We start from the raw sequence: 27,780 nt of genomic DNA, 5'->3' as shown, positions 1-27,780 counted from the left end.
AGCATGCCCATTTTGTGCAGCCTCCACCCCTATATGCACTCATAAAATAAATCCCTGGTGCCTAGTGTGCGTTCTGGGGGGCAGAAAGACTGATACTTGCAAAAACATTGGGGTGGTGCAAAAGCCCTTGTCCAAAGGACCTCACCCCCCTCCATGGTGCCTAGTGGGTGAATCCCTACTTGGGGATCGCCCTCCTGCAGTGATCCCCAAGCAGGGATCCACTAGGGAGGGGTACCACTGGAAAGGGACAACTCTCCTTTTCCCAATCATACCTCTCCCGTCTGCCTCGGTGCTCAGGGGGAAGAGATATCCCTCAGAGTACCTAGGCTGTGAAATTGAAACAAGCCGATCAATTGATCGTCATTTCACCGAAACAATCAGAAGACCCTCGGCAGCTGGAGAAGCTCTTCCCCAGCTCCTGAGGTTGTTTTGATTGAAAGAAAATCCCTCTGGTGCCCGCACCAGAGGGATTTCCTGTGTCATGTGCGCGGACGGCCAGGAGCTGTCCAACGCACGTGAGCACTGTAGCTTTGGATGACTCCCGGCCATCTGACGTATGGAAAGGGTTAAAAATAATAGACTCTCTACTTTCCTCCTTTCTTTGGCAGCACAAGTAATCTAGAATTTCTCTTTCACATCTCAAAAAAGTTAAGATAGAAGTGGTGCGAATGTTCCCGTTTTTCGTGCTTCTGATAAGGCTTTTTGTTTGAGCCAGGTCTCGAAATGGCTTCTTGCGTCGTCCTCCCCGTTTACTCCTGTATGGTTTGATATTGAACAAGCACTGCTTGTGCCTTTTTCGCTTAGAGAAGTTCTTTCTCATTTTTTTATGAATGTTATCACTTTAACACTATTACTTAAACATGCTTATAATATATCGAAACCCTATTATCAGACCGATTTGTATCTTGTGACTCTTTTCTCCTATCTCCATTATGGTATAACCAGCTTATTACCATAAAAAAATAGATCCCTGTATTTGAAATCCTGATGACACAAAGGTATAACATGGGTTCACCAGTTATTTAGTGGTCTAAGGGCCATAGGTATCAAAAACGAATTTTGTGAATTTCTAATTGCGATTTTTTGCGAATTGCAATTAGAGAATCGCAAAATGCAATGTATGTAGGATTTGCTAGAAATTTTTTGAATCTTTTATATTCTTATTTGCGATTCGCAAATTGAGATTGGCAAATAAGGAATACCTTCTTATTCATTCCTATGGGCTATGAGGCCCATAGGAATGAATGGGAAGACATTCTCAATTTGCGATTAGCAATTAGAGAATCGCAAATTGAGAATTCAATTTCAAGGGTGCAAGGGTGCCAACAGAACACCCTGTTGCATCCCTGAAATATGGATGTGTGCACATTTTGCGCATATACATGCCCTAAGGGAATGTATGTGCGACATATGGCACTTTTAAAAATCAAAAAACTGCTTTTTTAAAGAAAACCGCAAATTACCACCAACTTGAAGTTGGTGGTAATTTGCGATTGCTTAAGGCCAAATTGCACTTTTTTGTGCTTCTTACATTGCATTTAAGGAATCGCAATTTGCGAATCCTTAAATGCATTCGCAAAATAGGGAATCGCAAATTTTGCTATTCCTTATTTTGCGAGTGGGTTTTTGTGTGATACATTGCACATTGCTAAATTGCGATCGCAAACGCTGAAATTCTGCAAATTTCAGCCTTTTCTATCGCAATTTAGCTTGATACATAAGGCCCTTAATCCTTGCTCCTTTCCTCAACTGCAAGCAGCTTTTCAGTGTCTCCGCTCATTTTGGATATTTTTTGGGAAATGTATCATTCACTACCTGCTAATCCTATACCATCTTCCTCGTCCTCACCTCTAATCACGATACTAGCTTGTACACCTAAAGCTTCTCTTATTTACAAATTTCTTCTCTGCCCCTGTTTATCTAGGGCTAATTTTAAAATAGAACTCCAATGGGAAGCAGATTTGGGATGTGCTTGGCTAGTCACTATTTGGAGCAATATCTGGTCCAGAGTATTTAGGATTACTAGATCCGCTTCCAGTCCCCAATCACTGTTCTTTTTGTATCACAGACTATAATCCTGCTTCTATTGCCAAATTTTCCAACACTAATTGTCTGTGGCCATCTGAACGGAGACCTTATACACCTTATTTTCTTTTGCCCTCCTACTGCTTCATTTTGGAAGAACGTATGGTCGCAACTTACAAGGATTTTTGAAGTACAAGCACTATGTCTCCTATTTTGCTTTTTCTACATAGACTACATGAATCCACCACGCTAAATATTTATCAGAATGGATTGTTTGGTCTTACGTTAGCTCTAGCCTTTCAGCAAATTACGATAAATTGGAAATGTTCATCTAGTATTTCATTTAAAGCATGGTGGTATAATGTTTGTCACTATCAAAAGTTAGATATAGCTTTTGCTTCTTCGTGTAAGCCTTCATTCTTCATTAAACATGCAATTGTATTGGTTACCATTATCAAACTTTTTAGATACATTAACGGTACTAAATACTAATTCTGCACTTTCTGAAAATGTTAAACCTCCATAATTCCTATTCTCTCTGCATATTTCTGTTTCTTCTTTCTTTACTTATTTTTTTTATTTCTTCTTGCTAGTTTTCTCCTTTCTAAATATTATCCTCTTTTTACTCTGGAATTTATTGGTCATTCTTTTTTTTTCTCTTTCCCTTTCCTTCTCTCTCATTCTATCTTCTGTCTTTTACCCAGTTTCTTGGTGTAATTTCAAAAACTATAAACAGTTGTGGTGTCATACTCAAGTTTACTTTTCTAGTTGGCTTAAATTATATTTCACTGTATTTGTATTCACATTCTATGGCTTTATTTTAAATAAAGCTGATTAAACACAAAACAGATTACCATTCATCATTCATGGGTATAGGAAGATTAAGTGATTTGCCCATAATCACAGGATATTGAGTCTACGCCAAGACTGCTTCCCCAGTTCCAAAGTTGACAGCTCTAACCTTAACATCACATCCGGGCTACAAGGAGGGAGGCAGGATGAAACCACATGAAAGCTCGCAATGCGCTTGAGGTTCCAACAGGACCTTGAGCTGAGCCAGAGTCAAGCTTTAGTTTCAAGTCTAGTTTGTGTATTCAGTGGCCGCCACCTCTTTCAGAAACATAACTGTAGTTTAACTGTGGTTCTAGCGTATGTTGGATGAGCTTAGCTTAACAGACTAAGGGCCAGATGTACGACCCTTACAATTTGCAAGTCGTAAATTGCGTAGTTTTGGGACTCGCAAAATGTAATTTACAACAGTGCCTCAGACACTGTTTGTGATTCCTAATGGGGGTCGTAACTTGCCTGACTCATTAATATTCATGAGGCAGGTGCAATTTGGGACCCCATTGGGAATGGCTTGCACTGCCATGAATGGTAGCCTACTGGGGTCAGCAGGCCACCGTGTCTGTAACTGTTTTTTAAATATTATTGTAATTTTTTTTTTTAATGCAGTGCGTTTTCCTTAAAGGAAAACGGGCTGCATCTAAAAAAGAAAAAATGAAACTTTTCTGTTTCATTTTTACTTAAAAATATTTTTGCATCCATTCACAAAGGGGAAGGGGTCCCAGGGGATTCCTTCCCGTTTGTGAATGGCTTATCACCTACTTGAAGTAGGTGGTAAACTGCTAGTGTTTTGCGACCGCTATTGCAGTCGCAAAAAATGGTACATACCATTGGGACTCGCTATCAGGAAGGGACGGCTTTGGCACGCCCCTTCCTAATGGAAGTCGCAAACCCTATTTTGCGTGTCGGTACTAGCGGCCACATGCATCAACCTATTTAGGAAGTGCAAACGGTGCGAATCAGTAAATTCGGCCGTTTGCGATTCCTAAATAAGTTTTTGGGATGCATCATACATTTATGTGAAATTCGCTATTTTTAGTGATTTCCAAAAATGCGATTGCTTTTAAGGAATCGCAAATTTGCGATTCCTGAAAAGCAATGCATGATTGTTTTTCAAATTGCGAATTAGCAATTAGGGGGTGCAAATTACCACGAGGTTGAACCTCGTGGTAATTTGCGAAAAGTTATGAAAATGCTCAAAAATGCATTTTTTTAACTTTCATGTTACAGACACACATGTCCTTAGGACATGTGTGTGTGAAACATGCACTTTAAAATACATTTCAGGGGTGCAGGGGGGGGGTCCTTTGGACCCCCCTCTGCACCCTTGCAATGCATCAAAAAAATGGGATTCGCAAAATAAAAAAGTGCAAAAAGGCATTGATTCCTATGGGCCTCTAGGCCCATAGGAATCAATGTAATGCCATTCCTTAATTGCGATTCGCAATTAAGGAATCGCAAATACCAAAAATTAAGAAATCCTAAAAACTTTTAGGATTTCTTGATGCATAGGATTTTGCAATTCCTAAATTGCGATTCCTTAATTTTCGCAATTTAGGAAATGCAAAATCCTACAATGATGCATGTGGCCGTAGGTTTCCAACTTGCAAAATAGGGTTTGTACCAAGGGCAGACCTATTTTGCAATCGTAAACGGGCCGATTTCCTGTTTCCGACCGCAAAAAGCAGTCGTAGATATGGCCCTAAATGTTTGAAGCCGCCCACGTACTGTTGATGCCAATAAGTGCAGGTCACTCAATTTCTGTTGAAGCGAATCTTGAACGGACTCCATATTCTATCTCAGTTCTCAGACTGGCACATACCAAGAGCGTTTACCTTGCAGTGCTTTTCTGAAGACACAAGACTGACAATTTGTTTTTTAATTCAGGGCCAGTTGACTTACCTTCAGTTTAAATCAGACATGTAATTGTTTTCCAGCCCTAAATGAGCATGAAACAAAGTACTTTAGTGATGTTAATGAAAATAGAAATGCAATTTTTGATTTATGAACCATAGACCACATTTGGCCACAGTCATTGCGCGGACAATTGTCTTGTTGTTGCTGAACAGGTGTGTACAAATCACTTTCAGATACAAGGAGGTGTGTGCCATCGTGCGTTGCCGTCAGAGGCCCGCTGGGTAATGAACCTTGATTGCTAAAATATAGAAGGGCACTGAAGCACAGCTTTGCGGTAGCAAGTTACTGGGCACTTTCATTTTGCTGTAATGAGGGCATGTCTGATTCCACTGCTGCCATACTTGGAGGAAACAATAAAACCGCCTTTAAGCCTCATTAAGATTCATGCACACGAGTTATCTTAACCTATTTGCCACATCCCGATGTTTTTTATTTTCTGATTAGTGCTGTATTCTGCCTAAGGTTGTTCCTCTTTCTTTCCCGAAATGGAGTGGCCACGGAGGCTAATTTAAAATAATTTCTATTATGACTGTGACATCGATTTTTCGAAAGCACTATTCAAAAATAGAAAGATATTATTGTTTAATAATGAAATGTATGAGAGACGGGTTCTGCTGTGTCGCTCAGCAGAGCCATTAAAGTATATGCTATTTTAGAGAAGAATAGAAGCAAGCCCGAGCAGGTGCTGCCTAGAGCTATAGGGGCCATCCTGTGCAGGATGCCACAAAATGTTCTTCAAAACACGAGGTGAGATCATCATCAAACAAAGGAATGTTCTGGAATGCCTATTGTGGGTGATTGTTAGAGATGTAGGACAATTTAATGTTAATTGTTTTGTTTCTGTTATCTAAATGACCCCGAAAAGACAAATTTCAAAACAGTTTGATGAAAACCGCAAATTAGGGCCATTAAAGATAGGAATTGATATAGGTTTAGACACTCGGAGTAAAAAGAAAAACTGACAGGCTTTTTTTGGATAGTAGGCAGCCGGTCATTAGAAGACTGTATCTGTGATGGCTTTCTTTGTTTACCACTGGAGACCCTATCATATTTGCAATGTCCTAGTTGATTTGAAGCCTTTTAAGGCTCAGTCCGAGGTGGAAGCACACTTGCACACACTCAAGGCCCTAGATGGGAACACATACATTCAATGGAGCTCTTCCTGAGCTTAGGTGTGGAGGACAAATTGATACTCCGTGAACTCAATCTCATTTGAATGTTGCCATTCACTTTTCCTTTTGACAATAAAGTCCTAACAAATGAAGTGTGAGAAAAGTGGGCAGCACTCATGAAGGTATGCCACAGCACTGTGCAGTGGCGGCTTGCCGAGGGAGTGCTGCGGAGCGGCGAGGCGGGAGAGGGGTAGGGTGGGAGGATACGATGGACAGCAGTAAGGCAAGTAATTAAATAAATAAAACTATTTACCTTGCGCTCGCTGCATCGCCACATGGCACAAAAATATTGCTACCATAATAGGATGAATATCAGAAGTTAAAAAATGTTATTCTGTATCCAAAGTCAAATACATTAGAGAAAGTGTTGACATAAAATGAGCCAAAGGTGCAGTATTAACAGATTTTATCCACCCAATTGTTTTGTTCCTGTCCAAGGCAGAAACTTCATTAAAAGCAACAACATAGGGGGCCAGGTCGGGAGTAGTGACCAACTTAGACCAAAAAAGCAAGGGGCGTAAACTCGCTTGATCGTGTATTGACCTAACACCCAGGTCCAATTTTAGCGGAAGGAGGGGGTACTTTGTGGCAGGGATACAAGACTCCTAAGAAACTTATTTTCCACGGTTGTTAATTTCCTTGCACCCACTAACCCCCACAGTTCTGCCCCATAGAGCACACTACTCACAACCTTTGAGCTATAAAGTTTAAGGGCGGGGGCTACGGGCTTGGTATATGATAAGCAAATCTCGCGCCGCAGAGCCCCTGATAGCTGTGAGAATTTTAGGGACGTCTTCTTCAGATGATTATTCCAAGTCATGCTATCAGACAATTTTATGCCCAGATACTCAAAGGAGATAACCCTCTCAAGTGGGACTTTATCCAAAACCAAGTTTCGTTTAAAAGTTTTACAAGGGTCAGTGCCGGACTGGCTGTGGCGGCACCGGACAATCCCCCGGTGCGCCGCATGGGTGGGGGCCGGTTTTGGGCCCCTGGGGGCCAATTTTGTTACATGGCCATTTTTGCAGCATCGGCCCTGTAACATAATCAGCAGAAAACCGGCATAGAGCTCAGCGGCATCCCCAACCCCCGGGGGGCAAGCATTTTGCCAGGGCCGGTTTTGCACGCGGGCTTGTTCCGAGTAAGTCCGTTTTTGTTGTGTCAAAAAGCGTTAATGGCTCTCACAGGCCCAGCATGGTGACGTCCCTGAGTCAGCAGCGCCCAGCAGCGGCGTTGATAATACAGCCATCAGCGTTTACACCAGCGAGAATATATTCAAGGTCTGCTTGCGCCTGAACGTAATGCTGCTGTTGGCAAGCTTGTGAAGGTAAATAAAAAACATAATAAAATAAATAACAAACACACGCTGGGCCAATAATGCGAAGCTGCACCATCTTTCTCAACGTGAAGCTTGGAGGTGGGTAAATAGAAACGATTGCACGTAGCGCTCACGGAGAAGGTAAAGTCTAACACGTGGTGCAGTGTATATTTTTTCAATGTTTGTGCTCGTTATTAGTGTTTACCTTATTTTTACCGTTATCCATAGTTCACTACTCTCGAAGCAGCTAAAATCCTACAGGCTAAGTAACAGCAAGTGGGACGAAACATGCCTCTGGTTGTTGAGCACTATTGAAACATCCATTGTGGGGGAACTAAATCTAGAGTTTAAAAAAACTTGGCAGATAATCGCTTACTGCATAAGTATCACGGTGAAGGAAAGTGTATCCCGTTCAGATCTTGCACTCCTCCAGCAATCAGGATTGTCGCTTCCACCCACCTTTGAATCAGAACCTCTGTTTTTCCCTCACAGGCCCTTTTTTAAAGAAAGTAGGGTCAGTGCCTCATGTTTAAGCGATTCAAGTAATATCATTACCACACAGGTAATCGTAATATTAGTGTACATTTTCCTTTTTCTTAGGTAGCCAGTAAACTTTGGAACTCCCTGCCCCTGTCTTTAAGATCCCAATCCAGTCATACTCTCTTTTTGGAGATCGCTAAAGGCATTGCTTTTTGCTGCCTCCTCTAAATTATTTAGTATTCATTTGGCTGGTGTCTGAGGTCTCCGCTAGCGCCAAGGCACTTCGGTAATCCATTATACCTTTACGTACTTACTTTGAAATTGAGAATAACATACATTAACTGTATTCTCCTCTTGATTTCCACATTTAACAGTGCCAAGTTGGCAAAATGTATTTGTTAGCACTAACAGGTAAAAGATCTGCAGTGAAGTTGTATTAAGACAAACAGTAATGTAACTTGAAATCGAAATAAAGTGTTTAACACTTGGTAACATACTTATTGCTCACAAAAAAAGAATAACTTCAAAAAACTTCTAAGGCAGGGTCAAATTGGTTTCTTTCCTCCACAAAAGGAGTGTTGGGCTGGATGAGTAGGTGAATGAACATGGAACAGAGCCGTGGGCACTATTGCAGGTCTTCTCTAGAACCATGCCAGTACTTACTCTTGGTCATTAGAATTTGAGTATAAAGATGAACAGCCGCAAATGGCATGCTTGCATGCGAGTGAGCACATTTCAAAATCAATTTCCACCCACTTGTTTCGTTCTCTGACTGCAAAGAGATTCTGGGCCTTTTTTTGAGCTGGGAGACACCGAAAAACCTCCAATTTCAAGAGGAAACTCTAAGCTCAGCATGTAATCCTCCGGCTGAATTTCTTTCACAATGGGGCACTTATTGTGGAGAAAGATTCAGTAGGCGGGTTTTACTCCATAATTACAAATGAAAAGACTCCAATTTCTGAAGAAAATTCCCAAAATTAGAGTATTGTCATTTCCCTCCATCAAGGCCTGCTCTAGATTTTGATGTATGCATGACATCTGGCAAGAACTCTACGTAGGGTGGCCGGTACATGTTCTGCATAAACCATCCTCTAAATCAGGCTCTCTGCCTAAAAGCTGAGGAGGAATCCCAAGGAGGGCAGCTGTTTGCCATCTCGTATGTGCCCTCAGGATGGACCTCTGAAACCTCTCATCAGTAGTGCTCAGGTCATTCATTATCGATTCCCTCTTTGAATGCTGAATGACTGCGACAAAGTGACAATGATTGGCTCCAGTGTTGTCATTGTCACAGAACATATCTACATTCTTTCTATTTATTAGGATTTTTTGTATAGCGCTTCTGCACCAAACGATAATAGAGCACTTTACATGAAACAGACTGGTATATAGGTCAACCAGCATGAGAACATGTTACCTCAGCAGGGGTGAATAAAAACTGGACCTCGTCAACTGGGAAACATTACAAAAACGAGGTGGTGAGGTGAGGTTGTTGCATGGCCGAACTGGCCGTAGAGGGCATCGGGCGTTTCCCTGGAAGGGTGGGGGTTGGTTTTGCAGTGGCGGGCTGGTTTTGCAGGGGCCACTTTTGTTACTGGGGACTGGTATTGCAGTGGGCTGCAATATCGGCCCCCAGTAACAAAAGCAGCAAGCAAGGTTTTCAAACCTACTAGGGCCAGGCAGTACTTCCCCAGTGGCTGGTCTGACAAAATAGCCAGGGCTGCTTTGGGTTCCCAGTCCGGCCCTGATGAGGGTTGATTATCATCAGCTTGGTTTTAGTAGTGTTAGAAGGCCTTAAATTCACCCAGAAGCTTTTGGAGATCCATAGGAGTTTTGGATACCAAAAAAATATCATCAGCGAACAACAAGGTAGCTATTTTCTGAGCAGAATGGGGGTTGAGAGCACACTGCCTCACACTCCCAGCACAGTTTGCCCCTTTGCATCCTGGTAAATGCAGTACACAGTTCAAACTTACTTCAAAATTAGCTGGATTTTTTCACCAAAGTTGGTGCAGACATTACTGTATATCTCTATCTAGCTATTTTCTGATTCGCCAATGATGTGGCATCAGCCGGAGTTGAACATAAAAGTTCGACAATCTGGTTGACATAGAGGGAAAAAAGGGTAGGGGCCAAAACACACCTTTGGCGTACCCCACGCCGGATCTTGATGGGGTCGGTAAATTGCCCCTGATTACCCCACCTCACACAAGCGAAATTATCGTCATGGAGCCTAGCCAAAGGTTCTAAGATTTCAAAGGGCATTCCCATATTCATGAGGGTTTACCAAAGTAGATCTCTGGGGACGAGGTCAAAAGACTCTTGAGCATCATCTCTGTCTTGAGAACAGCATATAGGGTGACCTTGATTGTCTTGTAGCTCAGAAATCATATATGCCCAGGCTAATCTGTCGTCCTCAGCTTTTTCATCCTTTCTGACTAAGCGCATCCAGACCAGCTCTGCCGGTGCCCACTCATTTATATCACGTACACAGTCTGAAGGTTTCAGGGGTCTTGCTTGCTTTGAAGCAATGACCACATGCCTCTTGGCCAACACCGGACCCAAATTTACAAATCTCCTGCTTAAAGTTGTATTCTTAGGAGATGGCAGTAGGTCCAATGTCACTGTCTTATTATTTCTTACAATATTCCAGGCCGTGGCCCTCCCTAGTCTTCCCAATACTTCTTCCCAATAAACCTGCAATATGGAGCAGGTCCATATCATATGGATGAATTCCGGCCACTGTGTGTGACATCTAGGGCAACAGTCCTCCAGAGGGGGTATATTACATGTATTACATGTAGTGTACGTGGGGTTAGATATACCTGGTGTATAACATTGTAGTGGAGTAATTTAAAGCGAGCATTCGTGCTAACTTTACAAACCCCCCAAACACCTTCTGCCATTCTACCACTGTCAAGGGTATCTCAAGTGCGCCATCCACTTTTTGCTGAGATTGTAGCGGTATCTTCGGAGATCATCTCTTTATGCTCTATATAGAAACGATATCAAATGCTTCCCCTGGACCATCTCTATTATAGTTTTAAGGATATTATAATGGGTGACTCATCCGGAAAGGTCTGCCATAACTCTTGTGCGATCTTCGATATTTTGGCATATTGTTAAAACTGACCCGGACCTAGGTCAAAGTTAGTTTGTGCCTCCTCTTGTGTCATGAAGCGGCCATTCGTATACAGGTCCCCCATCAGCGAACAACCCCCTTCCCTCCATAGGCTTACCGACATAGAATCCGCTATTGCCATGAATGGACGAACCATCGATAGAGGCATGTCTATGGAGTACAGAGCATGTTGGACTATCCTGCGCAGCGCCTGCTCCCACACACTTGCCACATGTCGTATGATATAGGGTTACTTATTGGGTACTGAGGATCCCATCATTAATAATGTGGTCGGTGACCCTCCGCCATATGTTCCGGCTAACAAGTTCTTCTCCCAGTTATTGTCGTCGTCAAACCATTGCACCACACTTTGTAATTGAGATGCCATGGACCTTGCATCTACGACACCACTCCTGAGGCGGAAGCCGGGAGGGGCGAGCTGCTTGTACTGAGATCTTAAATTTTAAACTGACACTTTGTTATTACTTTGGTTACTTTGCTTTTAACTGGAACCGCATCTCTGCTTCTCTCTTCTTTTTCTCCTGAGGCGGAAGCCGGGAGACGATACTTAGCGCTAGATTTTAAAATTGTATTTTATTTTGCACTCTAACACCTGCCTTGCCAGCTCTTATTGCTGCGCTGCATTTTCGCCACCCTTTGCCAAATTTTACCTTTGTTGCCCCCACTCAGCCGACTAGGAGCTGAGGTGTATTGTGGGACAAGGAGGCTGCGTGCAACTTTAGCGGCCATCTTAGGAGAGGCAGGCTCGCTGGTCGTCGGACTAGGCTTGCTGCCTCACGGTCAGACGCTATAAATTAATACGGCAACGGCTCCGCGCAGTGGACGCGCCTTCTCCGCGCCAAAGGAGCGCCTAAGGAAAGCCCGTCTGCGCCCGTCAGCGTCCCGGTGGCGGTCGTAGGCGGGCGGGTGGGCGTTTCCTCGAATCCTTCTTCAGGTAAAACACTAAGGTACACCTCAGCACAACTCAAGAAACTGAGGAGAACTATCAGTGGCTGCTGCTCAGCTTTGCATCAAAACTTTAAGGGCAATCTTTGCTGCCCTAACTGTGGATGGACACTGACTAAGGGATTTATCAAGAAGGCCCCCTCTGGGTCGGAGAATCATTTGGCTCCGATGTCGGGCGTGGGGTCTTTGGAAAAAAATTCACTTGTGCACTTCTCAATACTCGGTCGTTAGGTAAGCACGCTCTGGATCTTTTTAACCTACTATCAGAGTGCAAACCCGCTTGTCTTTTTTTAACTGAGACCTGGCTCGGTGAGTCTTCAGGTCCGGATATTGCTAATGCCCTTCCCCCCAACTATTTTATGCTTAGAAAGGATCGGGGAACTAGCAAGGGAGGCGGGGTTGCTCTGGTGATTGATAAATGGTTTGATTGCTCCATTGTCCCGACGGAAGACATTCATGGGGCAGAGGCACTGGGCTTTTGCTTAAGACTCTCACCTTATCAATCATGCGCGGGATTGCTGGTCTACAGACCCCCTGGTCCAAACGGCTCATTTCACGAGGAGCTTCACACGGTTAGTGTGAAGTTTAAACATTGCCTACTTTTAGGCGATTTTAACATCCATATGGATGTGCCAGACGCTATTGATACCATTAAGATCCGGGATACCACAAATCCACTGGGCCTGGTGCCCTATCTTGCTACTCCCACCCACAATAAAGGCCACACACTGGATCAAATTTTTTCAACCATTTCTATTGTAGCAGCCGAACCTGAACCAGTGTTGTGGTCTGACCACTATCTAGTGATGTTTGATATTCTGCATACATCCAGGTCCACTACTAGGGGTCCTGGCCGTCAATCCCTGGCCTCCCGTGCCTTCCACCGGGTGTCGGCGGACTTGATAGCACAATATCTGACGGCACATCCGTGCTTGTTCACTGGTGACCTAGAGAAAGATTTAGAGCTCTTTCAAACCTGGCTTGCGCAGTGCCTTGATGAGTCAGTACCCCCCCAGGTGGCTCGTAAAATTTCCACCCGTGCCTTGGCACCCTGGTTTACGCCGGCACTTAATACCAGTTGCAGGCGTTGCAAGAAGGCTGAAAGAGCCTGGAGACTAAATTACGATGAACCACTGAAGGAAGCTTATAGGCAGTGCGTGAAGACCTATCATAAAGAAATCTATCTGGAAAAGAAATCCTATTTCGCTAACAGGATTGATGATGCTACTAATACCAGTAAGGACATTTTTGCGATAGTGAAGGAATTCACGTCTCCTACCTCCATCACACCAAAGTGTTCTCACTCGGAACCATGGGTCTTTCAATTGGCAGACTTTTTTGCCAATAAAATCCAAATCATTCAGGCATCTTTTTTGTATACTGCCTCGGCGGTGGCCTCTAATTCATTGCCTCTTTCTCATTTGTCCGCCTTGGAGCGGCCAACACTGTCTAACTTTCCGACTCTCTTGCAAAATGCTTCATTGGATTTCTTATCCAAACTGAAATCGGGCTCCCCGCTGGACTCTTGTCCCGTCAAGTTTCTGGCCAAAATAGCACACGTTATCAACCCCATAATCAACCCTATTTTAAATCAATCTCTTGAGATGGGTATGGTGCTGCAGGGCTGGAAACAGGCTCTTGTTCTTCCGCTCTTAAAGAAGCCTACCCTTGACTCTAGTATACATGCCAACTGTCAGCCTATTTCCCTTCTCTCGGCCCTGGCTAAGGTCGTGGAAAAGCATGTTCAGTCTGTTCTTTCGGATTTTTTGGAGACGCATGACGTCCTCCACCACTCCCAGTCTGGGTTCCAGGCGAATATGAGCATGGAAACAGCATTACTGGAGGTGTCGGAAGCCATTAAAGAGGTCCAGGATGTCGGAGGAAAAGCTATGCTGGTGATGTTAGATCTCTCGGTGGCTTTTGACACCGTCCCCCACAACCGTCTCCTTCTAAGACTCTCAGAGATCGGAGCACCCTCAGGCCCTGAAGCAAAAGCAGCCCTGTAGGGCCCCCTTAGTTTCCTCTCCCCACACTTTTCATGCAAGGCTCACCACCATGAAAACTGTAGCAATGAGGAAACTCGTATTAGACCATAGCCGCACTACGAGTATATTGTGGCCTCACATCGCTGCACGACCGCAGAGGGATCACTGATCCGGTTAAGGCTGTACTTTGGTGGTCTGACTGCCAAATCCGTAATAGGGTGGTCAGACCACCGGTGTGGTGGTGCGGACCACCATAATCATAATAACCCCCTAAATCTTACAAATTGCATATCTCTAGTTCTACTAATTAGTTTTTTTGGCATTTTTTCATTATTTATTAAAATCTACTCCGGTTTTCTAAATTGGTGTGGGATTTTTTTCTTGTGTTTTGTTTTCACTTAAGCACAGATTAATTTAGTGGCTTTTGTGGTGCACCCTTACACAAGTTGTAGTTGTTGCTTGAGAAGAATCATCACCCCCTCCTCAATCAAAAACCTAATTTCCTACAGAGGAGGTAAAATGTTTTATTCTTACTCTGACTTAATGATGGGAGCTATTTGGGAAAATAAAATCTATGTCATAAAAAACATTTTTGTGATGGGCAATAATTTACTTTCATTTTAAAATAGCACCCTAAATATACGGTATTGCATGTGTGCATAACCCAAAAACCAAATTACAAATACATTAGAAATGATATAAAATATGAAATAATGTTAAATTATAATTTGTCAATTTAAAAAAATCACCCCAGATAAAAATGCCCACTCTCTAATCCTGTAATTATAATTAAAGCTACAAAACATTCTTTAAAATACAAAAGAATAAATATAAATGATTAAAATATAAACACCATTAAAACTCTACCTCTACAAGCCCACTTAACTTGTAATATAAACTTAAAATGTAAATTAATTACACAGCCAAAAGTACATAAACTGCAAAATTTCAAAACATAAGTATTTTAAACTTTACAAAAAACATAAAACACCATATACTACAGTTGAACAACCCAAAATGCACTACCCACAGTATCCATCAATAAGCGCTACAGCCTACAATACAAAAAATCACAATTACACAGCAAAAAAAACAACAATAATTTATTTGAATTAATATAAACACATTTAAAATAAAATAGAAAAGTTATAAATAAATTATTTTAAACTTTTAGAATAAAACACTAATTTATGTAAAAAAAATAAACATTAAAATTCCAGCATTAACAATTACTCCATTGAATACACAACATTTTAAAACATCACTACTGTTGTAAACATTTGAAACACAATCATACACTACCCCTTGACATTACGTTCCTCAATAAATTTGCCTTCACAATATTTTGAACTCTACATTTCGTTCAAACAATGGGGCCGATTAGGATGGCGGACGGATCGCCTCCGCCATGCAGGCGGTGGCAATCCGTCCGCCATCCGTGCCCGTCCGCCACCTAATTCCCCCCTGCCATATTACAATGGCGGGGAGGACCGCAGCGGACGGAAACACCGTCCGCCGCTTTTCCGCCCCGGTCGCCTTGCGGCCGGGGCGGAAAAGGGTTCATATGGCTGGCACCGTCCGCCGCAATGTTAAAAATGCATGATGCGCCCGCCAGTGTGGCGGGCGCATCATAATTGAATAATACAGAAGAACGGGAAAGGTGCCCTTAACTAGTACTACTGGTCTAATTGGGGTCCTATATTACAAAATAGCAGTGCATAACTCACCAAGACTAGAAGCAAATCAGACTGTCCAAAACCAACTCGTTATAAGACAAAGTTCATTTTATTATTTCATTTCTTTTTATATATAAATATGTGTTCATTTATAGCAAAGAAAAATAACATAACTGTCATAAAATACACATAGCAGTCCCATAGCGGTTATGACAATCAAATTAAACACCCATTCGTCCCAAAACACATACAAACCAATTCACAATTATTCAATACATCCGAAAAGTTCACACCCATTCATACATTCGTCATTTGTCAACAGCATATCGTGCAACGGTAGCCAGATCTTCGTTGGTGAGTTGTGTCCCGAAGGAATCACCCCAAGGGACTCGCGAGACTCATAGAATAAATTTCGGGACCGACTTTAGGCGCCTAAAGTCGTGTTTTGGGACGAATGGGTGTTTAATTTGATAGTCATAACCGCTATGGGACTGCTATGTGTATTTTATGACAGTTATGTTATTTTTCTTTGCTATAAATGAACACATATTTATATATAAAAAGAAATGAAATTATAAAATGAACTTTGTCTTATAATGAGTTGGTTTTGGACAGTCTGATTTGCTTCTAGTCTTGGTGAGTTCTGCACTGCTATTTTGTAATATAGGACCCCAATTGGGCCACTAGTACTAGTTAAGGGCACCTTTCCCGTTCTTCTGTATTATTCTTTATTCTCCTGCCTGTTTGCCCGACATCAGTTTTGTTCAGGGGGCCCCTTGCTGCTTATTGGGCGCATCATAATTGGCATGGCGGGACCGCCGCCCACGTGGTGGACGGTCCCGTTTTCAACAGGGATGGCGGACGGAAAAAGTCCGTCCGCCATCCTAATCGGCCCCAATGTTTTGAAATCAATATTCAAGTACCCTACCATATCATGTCAACTGATCTGTCTTCTATTACATTTAACATTACTGGGTCAACTTATTTTCTGGGCTCCTGCATTCCATCAGCGCTTCTGTTTGTAACCCTGATAGAAATTCGAGTTCGCCAATTACAGATAATTTAGTTGCAGCATACGCATTTTTAGATATTGGTACGTGTTTAAGGGGAATGCAAGTAAAAATATAATGACACCAATAGACAGGCATAAGCACTCTCGAGTGCAGCTGAAATACAAATATACATGTTTATGTTTTCTCTGCTGAGCAAATTCAGATATCTTTGCATAATTTTTCTTTTTTATATATTTTCTGCGCAAGAAACACATTTTCCCATTGGAAAAGGTCTTCATCTACATTCCGACTAAGAATTTGGTGGTGTTGCAATCCCCTTTCTTTCTTAGAATGGGAGGTACTTCTCCTCTTGTAAGAATTATATTTCTGAAAGTTTCAGGGGTTTGAAATAAATGGCGAGGGCAGTGGCTGCTCACTACTTAGGTCATTTAGGTTTTGGCCATCCTTTTTACTTTGCAAACACAAGAAGATGCTGGTGGAGCGCTGAAACTTTTCAGACACTCACCCACAGTCACAGATCTGGGTGGAATCCATCATCGTTATTTAGCTTACTTCGCCACCACAGTTGAGACCCAGCCATATGCAAATAAGTCTTTCTCCTGTGCCTCATTGGATTAGTCCAACCCGAACTGCTAAGCCATGTCTTCCCTGGACTGGAAACAAGCATCCTGGGACCGGTTTCGGGGTAACACCGTTCATCAGCCAGGCTAGCTTGAATCCAGTAGCAACGTGTGTCCTTGTGTTTGCTTCATCCTTTTTACTTTGTCTGTGTAAGTGACAGTGTTAGAAACAATACAAACTGTGCATTGTCCTCTGGGTTTGGACACCAAGACTGGCCAAATGGACTTGCACATTGTGTGCATTAAGGGCACTAGTGGGTGGTGGTCTGTTTGGGAGGAGACAGGCTGCAGTTTGGCCTCACATATCTAGTTGAGCACTCCCATCACCTCTATTCACCAACAACAGACTCAGCCCAGTTAGGGCCTACTCTATCATTCACATGTACATGGAATGCAAGCCCTCCAAAGTAGCAGTAAATGTGACTGGGAACTGTACAGAGTGGATTGGTCCATGGAGCACCAGAGGCTGAAGGACAGCTCCTGGTGCTGGCAAGGTACCAGTGCAGGTGGTATAGAGGAAAGGAAGACAAAGGAAGCAGCTCTAAAAGAGTGTGTGTGTGTGTATGTGTGTGTGTGTGTGTGTGCGTGAGTGTGTGCGTGCAAGTGTGTGTGTATGTTTCTTCACCTCGGGAAAACGCTGATATTGGTATTTTAGTAGTAATCCTTAGCATATTGGTGGCATAGATGACATTGATGGTGCCTACCTTTAGAAAATGCTTGCCCTACCATGTTAAGGGTCATTTTTAATCTTTTGCCGGCATCGATGCATGATGGTGTCCATCCTTAGTGTTATGCTGGCCATGGCAGTTCCCAGGGACCCAGTGGACACCAAGTTCAAAATATTGCAATTTGTGTGAAAAATAAGGCTGAAAGTTCATTTTTCTGACCAAGATTTCATAGAGTTCTTGAACAACACCAGAAATAAGTCCAACATTTGCCTATCTATCACTTGTATGCCATCTCATGTTGTTAATTTTGAGGAAGTTACTCAATAGATTCCCTACGCAAAATACAACCCATTTTCATACCAATATGTGCTCAGTAGAGCACAGGCTCTAATTCCCCTTATAAAAGTTCTTCAATCATTTTAAAACCTGCAGATAAAGGAGGGGGTAATGTTATGATGAATTACACTACCTACAATGAAAATATCCTGTAACCACTTAATATTTCCCATTACTGCAGAATATTTTGTGGGGGAAATTGTGTTACAACTGCACACTGCCCCAGAAAAATACACTAACAGCCTTATTACGAGTACGGTGGTCCTCTGGACCACCATACTCATGGTAGCCGCCCAACCACCGCCACCACCACCACAGCAGATCCACCCACAGTATTTTGAGTGTGATGGTCGGACCACCACGAGACAGCCAGCTCACCGGGATCAAGATCTGCAACTAGCCTTAATATGTAGAGCATATTACGACCTACATATCCACTGTTCTTTTCATGGCGATGAACCCGCCATGAAAAGGGTGGCAGACATGCGGGAATGGATGGTCTTCAAGATGCATGTGGGGCACATGTTGTGCCTTCTGGAATTGCACTCACTTGCTGCATGGTGTGCGTACATGCCACACCATGCAGGAATGTGCTGCAGGTGTTTTCATGGCAGCAGTCTGCTGTTAAGACTCTCCTATGAGCCTCACACAGCCACTGCCATAAGAATACTGCAGCACCACCAGATCACCTTGGATTACACTCATAATCTGACAGGTGGGGGAAACATCCTTTACCACGCACCTTTTACCACGCAGTGCCTTTACAACGCAGGTTTTACAACGAAAACCATTACAACGCATTGCACTGGGGGGCGCTCTAGGATAGGGAATAGTTTTAATTTACTATCCAACACCTTCCCTACTATCCATGGGGACTGGAGTTGGAATAGTAAATTTAACTATTCACTATCCAGCACCCCCCAAAGCAATGCGTTGTAATGGCTTGCGTTGTAAAACTTGCGTTGTAACAGCATGCGTGCTAAAAGCATGCGTTGTAACAACGTACATCCGACAGGCGGGCATGTGACAGGCTAAAGGGCTGACAGGAGAACCACCAAACTTGTAATAAGGCCTGAAATGTTGTTCTTTAAGGAGAAACGTTCCCACCGTGTGGATCAGCAACAAAGAATTTGACTTTTTAAACAAAGAAATCCCTGTATCCTGGTGACATGCATTTTACCCAAGGTCAACACGAAATCTACACACCCTCCAGGGAGACTGATAATCTTTGGTTGTGGCTCTATTAAAATAAAAGAGAGGGCCCACAAGATATACCCACTGCCTTTTTGGGTCAACCAGCTATTATACGTCTGAAGAGCAACTTCTTGTTGTTTAAATCTGATTGTTTGTTTCACAAATCAAGGGAGGTGTAATGGGCTGCAGCTTTCCCCTAGAGATAGCAAATCTTTATATGTCTTTCTGTGAAGATCAGTGGATTCACTGCAAAGATAACCCATACAGAAAACACATAACATAACATCATGGCATAAGATCATGGCATATGGCCAGGATACCCTGCCTGGTGAGTTTAACAGATACACATAACATTACTTGGTTACATAGATCAGTGGTTCTTAACCTTTTCAATCACTCAATCATTACATTTGTAAAGCGCGCTACATACCCGTGAGGGTCTCAAAGTGCTGGGGGGGGGGGGGGGAGGGGTACTGCTATTGATCGAAAAACCAGGTCTTGAGAAGTCTTCTGAAGGCCAGCAGGTCCTGGGTCTGTCGTAGGCTGGTAGGGAGGGTGTTCCTGGTCTTGGCGGCGAGGTAGGAGAAGGATCTACCTCCGGCGGTGGTTTTTCGGAAACGTGGAACCGTGGCGAGGGCGAGGTTGGCAGATCGGAGGCTCTGGGTGGGGCTGTAGAAGCCGAGTCGGTCGTTAAGGAATGCTGGTCCGGCATTGTGTAGGGCTTTGTGTGCGTCGATGAGGACTTTGAAGGTGATCCAGTTGTTAACGGGGAGCCATTGCAGGCTTCTCAGGTGGGGTGTGATGTGGCTGCGTCGGAGGACGTCGAGGATCAGTCGTACCGAGGTGTTCTGGATGCGTTGTAGCCGTCTCAGGAGCTTGGTTGTTGTTTCTGCGTAGAGGGCGTTCCCGTAGTCAAGCCTGCTGGTGACGAGGGCCTGGGTGGCGGTTTTTCTCGTGTTGGAGGGGATCCATTTGAAGATCCTGTGGAGCTTTCGGAGGGTGTTGAAGCAGGAAGCCGCGACGGCGTTGACCTGCTTGGTCATGGAGAGGGCGGAGTCGAGGATGACACCCAGGTTGCGTGCGTGGTCAGTGGGTTCTGGGGCTGTTCCTAGTGTTGTTGGCCACCAGGAGTCGTCCCAGGCTGAGGGGGTGGGGCCGAGGATGAGGACCTCCATTTTGTCTGAATTCAGCTTCAGCCTGCTGTTTCTAAATCCATTCGGCGACGGCCTTCATTCCTCTGTGGAGGTTGGCTTTGGCGGTGAGGGATATGATCAGCTGGGTGTCATCGGCATAGGAGATGATGTCGAGGTTGTGTTGTCGTGCGACGTGGGCGAGTGGTGCCATGTAGATATTGAACAGCGTCGGGCTGAGGGATGATCCTTGCGGAACGCCACAGATAATCTCAGTGGTCTTGGAGCGGAAGGGTGGGAGGCGGACGCTCTGGGTTCTGCCGGAGAGGAAGGATGTAGTCCAGGCCAGGGCCTTTTCTTGGATTCCGGCGTCATGGAGGTGTGCTGTTAGGGTGCGGTGGCAGACCATGTCGATGGCTGCTGTTAGGTCCAGCAGGATGAGGGCATCCGTTTCTCCTTTGTCCATAAGAATCCTGATGTCGTCGGTGGCGGCGATGAGGGCGGTCTCGGTGCTGTGGTTGCTGCAGAAGCCGGCCTGGGATGGGTCTAGGATGTTGTTGTCTTTGAGGTAGCGGGCCAGCTGTCTGTTGACGATCTTCTCCGTGACTTTCGCCGGGAAAGGGAGGAGGGAGATGGCCGGAAGTTCTTGAGGTCGTTAGGATCCGTTTTGGGTTTCTTCAGTAGGGTGCTGATCTCGGTGTGTTTCCAGATCTCTGGGAAGATTGCTGTCTCGAAGGAGATGTTGATAGTTTTCCGGAGATGGGGTGCGATGGCTGTGCTGGCTTTGTTGAAAACGTGGTGAGGGCATGGGTCAGATGGGGATCCGGAGTGGATGGAGTTCATGGTCTTGATGGTGTCTTCGTTGCTGATGTTGGACCAGGCGGTCAGGCGACTGGTGCGGGTGGTGGTCTCAGGGGTGGTGGTCTCAGCGATGGATGTGGGAGGGGATGTGTTGAATCTGTCGTGGATGTCGGTGATCTTGTGGTGAAAGAAGGTGGCCAGTGAGTTGCACAGGTCTTGTGATGGTGGAATGTTGTTGGTGATGTAGCTGGGGTTGGAGAGTTCTTTAATGATGTTGAAGAGCTCTTTGCTGTTGTGTGCGTTGTTGTCTAGGTGGTCCTCTTGGCGGTCCTCTTGGCGGTCCTCTTGGCGGTCCGGATGAGTTGGTGGTGTGTGCGGGTGGCGATCTTGTGGGCTGTGTAGCTGTCTGGTGATCGGTCAAGTAGCCATCTCATCTCCAGCTTCCGACAGGTTTGCTTGGAGGTTTCGGAGGTCTTCGGTGAACCATGTGGCTTTCTTGTTGGTGTGATTGGTGACGGAGGTCTTGAGTGGGGTGAGGGTGTCGGCGCAGTCGTTGATCCACTGTTTGAGGTTGATGGCGGCATTGTCGGTGATGGAGCAAGGTGGCAAACCCAAAATTTTGTGTACCCCTCGTGAAATTAATGTCCCATAACAATAATGTTTACAGATTGCATGTTTTGTGAAATTAACCAACCATAGAGTAAAGTGCACACAGTATTTTTTATTTTTACACATGGGGAGAACTAACTTGCTTACATGGTGCAAATTAACCTAGTTAACATGTATTGTTATTGTGTTGTGAACTAATGTGCAGCTTATTCGTAAACAAACGCAATTTAAATGTGCTTATTGTATTCATTTATGTGATGGAGAGGTCGAAATGTGAGTATAAAACACATTTATGTAGCTTATCTGCTAGGTAACAACTAATTGGGAAACATTAGTAAGGTGGGAGGTAAACAGATCGGGTTTAAATTCACAATTTAACATAAATCTGTGTTTGTTTTTGCAATAGTTCCAAAAGTGGCCTCTGAGGCCTTCTCAGAAAATGGACGGTCGGGTAAATTGTGAGCAAGAGCTGAACTGCGCAGGCGTGCCAAAACTTGCAAGTCAGAGTGAACTGCCTGTGCTCGAGGAGGTTCAAGGCTGATATGGCACGGAACCTAGGATGTGTGCCAAGCATGGATGATGTCGTGCTCAGAGCCTGGGAGAATATATGGATGTTGCCACTCAAGGAAATGGCTAGGCCCAAGACTGTCCTAAAACAAAGCCCCTTTCTTTTTTCGCTGACACGTTGTGAAATTAATGCTGTAATGGTGAGATGATGTTCACCCACCCCGAAATTGTCCAATGAGAAACTGAATAAGAAATGTTAGATACTTTTTAGATAGATCAAGTTAGGGAATTAAGGTATAAAAACCCCTGGATTTGTCTAGTTGGGGTCGCTTTTTCCATTTCCATCGGAGATGCTGCCCAATTGCTGACCGATTCCTGGATGTAAGACTCTTATGAAATTATTTGTTTGTTTTGCAGGATTGAAGGATAAGATGAGGGTGTAAGTTAGTTAGTTAGGGATGTTAGGAGAGAATGACTTTGGAACTATCTGTTCTTTGCTAATCTTTAACTGTTTTCTAAAATAAAGCGATTTTTCTTGAGCTCAAATAAAATGGTAATTTGAAATAAAGTTAATATTTTACTGAATAAAGTTTTACTAATTACGTAAATGTCAGACATGATAAAGTTTTTGCTTTGAATAAAAATTAGAGAAATGAAGAAGTAAAAGCTGGTCTTCGAATTCTTCCTACGCCTAATTTTCATTCTAACAGATCCATTGCCACTATGGTGGTGTGTCTGAATAATTTAATCTATGGTTAAAATGTTAAATTTGCAGGTGTAAATAATGAATAGTTAAATAGGTGTAGATGCTCCACCTAAATGCAACAACGTTTCTCCAGTGTGATTCACCAGAGCCTTGAAGCCTAGTGTAAGTGAACAGGGTAAATGCGCAGTGTTATGGGCCCCACTGGTGCATGATTTGTGTGTTTTAAGGTTTCGGGAAATGGTGAGTATTGATTAGAAATGATTTCTGGAACCGCGCTGGAGCATCGGGGTTGGTGGGGTCGGCGGGTGGTCCCAGGGCAAGGGTGGTGGTCAGTTGGTCCTCGGTGACCTTGCCCCAGCGTTGTTGGGTGCGGTGGTGTGTGGTGGATTTCCTGAAGGTGAAGGGGCTGCATCTGTGGTCTGTCCAGTGAGGTTTGGTGGTGTGGTTGAAGGAGACGTGGGGACTTGCGGAGAACATGGGGTCCAGTGTATGTCCAGCGGTGTGGGTGGGTGTCGTCATGAGCTGTTTGAATCCGAGGTTGGCGAGGTTGTCGATCAGGGCGATGGAGTTGGAGTCGTTGTTGTTCTCGAGGTGGAAATTCAAGTCCCCAAGGAGGATGTAGTCTGTGGAGCCGAGGGCGTGGGTGCTGATGAGGTCGGCGATGGAGTCGCTGAACTGTGGTCGGGGTCCGGGTGGTCTGTAGACGAGTGTTCCTCTGAGGGTGGTGTTGGGGTCAGTGTGGATCTGGAAGTGCATGTGCTCGGCGGTGGTGAGGGTGTCGTCGGTGTTGGTCGAGAGTCTGAGGGTGTCCTTGTGGATGATGGTGATTCCCCCTCCCACTCCGTTGGTGCAGTCTCTGCGGGAGATCTTGTAGCCTTCTGGGATGGTTATGGCGATAAAAGAGGAGTGTGTGCATAGGTTATGTGCACATCCTTGCTGTGGGCACTTCACTGAGGTTCGTCAAAGACAGACTCCACTTTGCTTTAAATTATATTTATTAATTGTTCATCAAATTTTCTCTTTTCTTCTATTCAAAAATAGCAACAATTTTCTACAATTGTTGCTATTTTTGAATTCCAGGGCTCCTTGAGAAAGGGCACTTTTGGCCCGAAATGCATCGGAGCATCGTTTCAAACAAATATACATTGTTAAAATAATGAATTAAGCAATCAAATGAAGAAAAGAGAAAATTTGATGAACAATTAATAAATATAATTTAAAGCAAAGTGGAGTCTGTCTTTGACGAACCTCAGTGGAGTGCCCACAGCAAGGATGTGCACATAACCTATGCACACACTCCTCTTTAATACTTTTAGCGTAAACAGACGGTTACGCCACTTGCAGGAGCACCCCTACACAAATCAAACTCAATTAACCATTGAATAATATACAAATTCAAACTCAAAGCTGTGCACCACACCTATCAAATCTTGATTCAATGGTTATGGCGATGTCATTTTAATTGATGAATTTTATTTTTTAATTTTGTAAAACAGTCACGGACCCCCTGAGTAGGCATGATGGACCCCCATACCACAGGTTAAGTACTACTGACATAGATTGTATCCTGATCATCTGCCATAGACCACCACACTTGTTCAATGATTTTCACAATTGAATACACAATTGATCCAATGATCCAAGGTTTAACATTAGCTTAGACAATAGCCTGCGTACCTTTCCTGACCTATGGCTCAAGAATAACAGTGGTGCTGGTACTTTGTCAGTCAGCCTTTACACCAAAGCCACAGAAAGTAGTACACTCCTCTATTTTATAAGTGCACATCCTGGAACACACAAACAAAACCCTCCATATGGCCAGTTTCGGTGTTCATATAAGGACGAATATTTCAGAATGCTGACATACTGTGCTAAAAAACTTACAAGCAGAGAATATCCTCAAAAATTGATGAAGACATCCATAAAAAGAGCATGATACATACCAAAGTCGTTACAGCCCAAATTTAGAAATACAAAACATCTCTCACATGTGTGATAACTTATAGCACAAGAGCCTATAAAATCAAGATTATACTTAAATTATACTTAAATGTTTTTACCATTGTAAAAACATATTTGTTTCAAATTTTAGCATCACAATTGTTCTATATTGTCTCTCCTGTCCCTGTAATAAACATTACATAGTAGACACCACACCAGTGATCAAACAAGCATTTACAATGCAACGGTCTCGCCTTTGCAAAAGTTAGAGCTATTGGAATTGTAAATTACAGCATTATTTATGTGTTTGTTTTGAAAACAGACAAATAAATGGCATTGTCATTTACAATGCCAATAGCTTAACCTGTTCTAATTGCACTATCAAATAGCTACTTAGCATCAGCAAGCATTGTACAATAGGTCCTTGGCAGAGTCACTCAGCAGTGGCGTCCCTCTCAACATTTCAGGGTTGCTATATTTTTGGGATAGCTCCTAATATCACTACTTTTAGTCTGCTACCCAAAATCCCATCGTTGCATACATGAATATGTGCGTGTGTGTGTGTATATATATATATATTCACTGAAAAAACCATCGGTTATAGACCATATATAGTTAGGAATTAGCATTTAAAAAACCTTATTTTACTCACACAAAACCATTGAAATTCCATATATAGTTAGTTGTACTAACTATATATCGCGCACCCGCAATCCACTGCTGATCATGTCACATATTACATCATTCATGACATGGTCAGTGACATCACTGATGACATCACTGATGACATCTCAAATGACATCACTGATGACATCACTGATGACATCTCAAATGACATCACTGATGACATCACTGATGACATCTCAAATGACATCACTGATGATATCACTGATGACAACATCCAGTGACTGTATTTTTCTGTAAAGTTAAAATATGTCTTACATATTGAAGAATGAGTGGATGTATAAGTGTCTGGATGAAGGATTTAGTAGGTGCATGACTGACTGTATGAGTGAGTGATTAAATGTGTCTCACTGAGTGCATGGGTTAGTGACTAAACTGTCTTAATTTGTGCATCAATATGTCTGTTGTTCTGAAAACTGCTGCATATGTTGTTCAGTAGCTATATGAGTAACTATATGGGTTATTGATTGGTTGCCCAAGTATTTGTATGGGAGACTGAGTGTGTGTGTGGGTGGCTGGGAGGTGTATGACTCTGTGCATAGATGTGTGAGCAGTTGATTCACTAGATGTATGGGTTCAAAAGTGCATGTGGAAACAGCTGTATGGGCGGTTGACTGTGTGCATCAGTGTATTGGTGAGTGAATGGATATCTCAGTGCTACATGTCAAAGTAAGTACATATGTAAAACACAGTACATGTGAGACTTGCCATATATAAATAACTGTCCATAAGAACCAGTGAATGTGTGAGTGTCTGTATGCATCATTGTGAACTTGTATCCAGGATTGTATAAGAGAGTAAATATGTTTTAGTATATGTTTGAATAAGTAAGGTGTGTATAACTGTATAGTTGAGAAAATGGAGGTGTGATTGATTGTTTGCATGACTGACTAGGTGTGTGTGTAACTTCATGGATGAGTGACAATCTGTGAGTCTGTGTTTACACTGAGTGTATCTAAGGTTATATTAGAGTCTGAAGAGGTTCATCGTATTATCACATGAATGATGTCATCAGTGATGTGATCAGTAATGTCATTTGAGATGTCATCAGTGATGTCATTTGAGATGTCATCAGTGATGTCATCAGTGATGTCATTTGAGATGTCATCAGTGATGTCATCAGTGATGTCACTGACCATGTCATGAATGATGTAATATGTGACATGATCAGCAGTGGATTGCGGGTGCGCGATATATAGTTAGTACAACTAACTATATATGGAATTTCAATGGTTTTGTGTGAGTAAAATAAGGTTTTTTAAATGCTAATTCCTAACTATATATGGTCTATAACCTATGGTTTTTTCAGTGAATTTTCAAGGTTTTGTAAATGCTAATTCCTAACTATATATGGTCTATAACCTATGGTTTTTTCAGTGAATTTCATTGGTTTTTTAAAAGCTAATATCTATAGCTGTAAAATGTATTCTTCGTTAAATCCAAAAATATATTTTATATGTTTATTAATAATTTTGTTTAAAATATTTTTTTTGTTTCGCTCCCGGTCCGCGAACCGGAAAGCTTTCCGTTAGCTCAATTTGATGCCGCGACCCGGTTCGCGAACCGGTAAACGTTCCGTTTGCGCAACTGCCGCGTTAGAAATCAACATCGTGATGCGTCGCGGAAGCGTGACGTATCGCGTTGCCGCGTAATGCGTCTTATGATGCGCCGCGTTAGCGCACCCGGAAGTGCTCCGGGGCGCGAACCGAGGCGCGAAACGCAGCTCCCCGGAAGCGATCCGCGGCGCGTCGCGAAAGCGCGACGTATCGCGTTGCCGTGTAATGCGTCTTATGACGTACCGCGTTAGCGCACCCGGAAGTGCTCCGGGGCGCGGACCGAGGCGCGAAGCGCAGCGACCCGGAAGCTATCCGGGGCGCGTTCCGCAGCGCGTAACATAAGCGTGAGAGGTCATGTGACTTGTTAATAAAACTTTTCATTGGTTCATTTCACTTTTGGTTTCATAATCATGTAAGGCTAGGTCAGGTGACCTAAAAATAACACTTTTCATTGGTTGAGAACTATTGTTTTTCACAAATGATGAAAACCCCTCCTTCTTTCCTCACTCTGA

The sequence above is a fragment of the Lissotriton helveticus genome, chromosome 5_1 (genome assembly GCF_964261635.1).
Source record: "Lissotriton helveticus chromosome 5_1, aLisHel1.1, whole genome shotgun sequence".
Lineage (NCBI taxonomy): Eukaryota > Metazoa > Chordata > Amphibia > Caudata > Salamandridae > Lissotriton > Lissotriton helveticus.
Note: the sequence above shows the minus strand (reverse complement) of the source record.